Here is a 2,050-nt window from a genome sequence, read left to right on the forward strand (position 1 = left end):
TTTTTTTCCTCTCTGAGTCACAAGGGCTCGAGGGGAGACACGCAGCAGTGGGCACTGGCCTTGCTTTGATTCCAGGCCTCATCTCTTTTATCTACCTACCTCTCACCTTAAGGAAAGTATTCTTCATGTGGTCCTGATGTTTGCCCATGATTTCACACTGTCTTTTAAGCCAAAGACCAGAATGATAGAGCATATACGTTTATTGGTCCATGTCCCCTGTGTGCTTTGTACCTCATGTTGAGGGGTTGGTGGAGAACAGGTTGGAGAAAACTAACACCTTAAGCTTATTCCTCAAAATAATTATAGCACCTTAAATTTCTCTGTTTCTGTAAGTTTGTGAATCTTTTTTTTATATAAATAATCTTGCTTGATCATCATGACAATGTTCAATATAAATACATGGATTATTTTTATCCCCATTTGGTAAATGTTCTGAGTTAGGACTTGTGATTAGTGTTGGGAATACAGTGGTGAGAAGAATAGATATGGTCCCTGACCTCATGTACTTTATAGTCCCACACAAGAACTAAAATTGCATACCTACAAACTGTGGTAAATTGTGTGAACAAAGGAATAAGTTTCCAGAAAAGAGAATAAGAAAAGTGAATAATTTATTTTGATGAGTCATGGAGACCCTCTCTGAGAAGGTGATAATGAACCTGAGATATGAAGGATAAGAAGGCCCCAGTGATAAGAAAAAGTTTCCAGATCTAGCCAGTAAGTTTAAGGATGTTTCAAAGTCATGCATCTAGTTAGATAGCAGAGCTGAAATCTAGGGAAAAAAAATCTGAAAATGATAATTAACATTTGTGCAGCTCTTTTCAAAGTGCTTTCATGTGTATAATCTCATTTAACAATCACACTGTGAGGTGCAAAACTTGGAAAATGATTGATAGCTAGAAAATTTGCCACCCTCCTTTTGACTTAGATTCTATTATTAATTGTGAAAGAAAAAAAAATCTGAGATTAGGTTAAAGGAGTCCTGAGTGGCACATGAATTGTTTGTAGGTAAAATATTCAATAAGACATTTCCCATTTGAACAATGTTGAGAATGAAAGCATCATCCAAATAGTCAGAAGAATATGATTAGAGACTAATCATTTACCTTCATTGCACCTTCACTATGTTTAGAACTTTTTATGAGAAATTTTAAGAAGAAAAATGACTGCATGGAGAAATAAGCTTAGAAACATTCTAATTATCTTTCTCTCTCTTTCTTTTCTGGTGCCTTTGGGGGCCAGGGGCTTCAGTGCAGACACAGCCAAGTCCAAGAACCACACCATGCACAACCAGTCATGAAAATGGCACAGAAACAGCATGAGTCACAAAGATATGAATCTTTTAGGAGAGTAGACCCCAATATCCTGAGGAACATGCACTTTGCCAAGAAGCACGACAAAAAGGGCCTGAAGAAGATGCAGGCCAACAATGCCAGCACCACGAGTGCACATGCTAGTCTATCAAAACCCTTGTTGAACCCAAGGAGGTCAAGTCCACATCCCAAAGGGTGGCAGACGCAAGCTCAATCAACTTGACCACATTTCTCACCTCAAGCTTTGGAAACATGATCGTACCTACATTGCTAAGAGTCTCAGGCTTTGGTGAACAGAGTCCAAGGCCCAGACTCTTGCTATGGCTCAGACTCCCAAAGGTGACCAGGCTCCTATGAAGGCTCCAGTGTAGAGGCTTCTGTCTGCTGATGTGAAGGCAGAAGGACTGGTGTGACCAACCCTGGGTTTCTGTCTGCATGGGGCCAGTGTCCTCTTGTTCCATTTGTACAAATAAACTTGTGGCAGGATATATATATATAATATATATATATATATATATATATATATATATATATATAGTTCTAAAAATATTTCAGTTGTAATTTTGTATATACACATGCATATTTAAATATTTCTAGGCAATGTATATGTGTGTATATGTATATAAGTGTGTACTTATACATTTTTAAATCACTCTATGCATTGAATACTATATATGTGCAGATTATAGAAATATATAGAATTGATTCCACTTATTTTTTTTTAATTTTTAATGCTT

At 37.1% G+C, this 2,050-nt stretch overlaps 1 pseudogene; it reads left to right on the forward strand.

Annotated features, from left to right (window-relative positions):
- The first annotated feature begins 1,162 nt into the window (after positions 1-1,162).
- On the forward strand, positions 1,163-1,812 carry LOC147578481 (large ribosomal subunit protein eL29 pseudogene; annotated as a pseudogene).
- Positions 1,813-2,050: the final 238 nt, after the last annotated feature.

Source organism: Puma concolor, chromosome C1 (genome assembly GCF_028749965.1).
Source record: "Puma concolor isolate L17-30 chromosome C1, mPumCon1.1.hap2, whole genome shotgun sequence".
In the NCBI taxonomy this organism is placed as follows: Eukaryota; Metazoa; Chordata; class Mammalia; order Carnivora; family Felidae; genus Puma; species Puma concolor.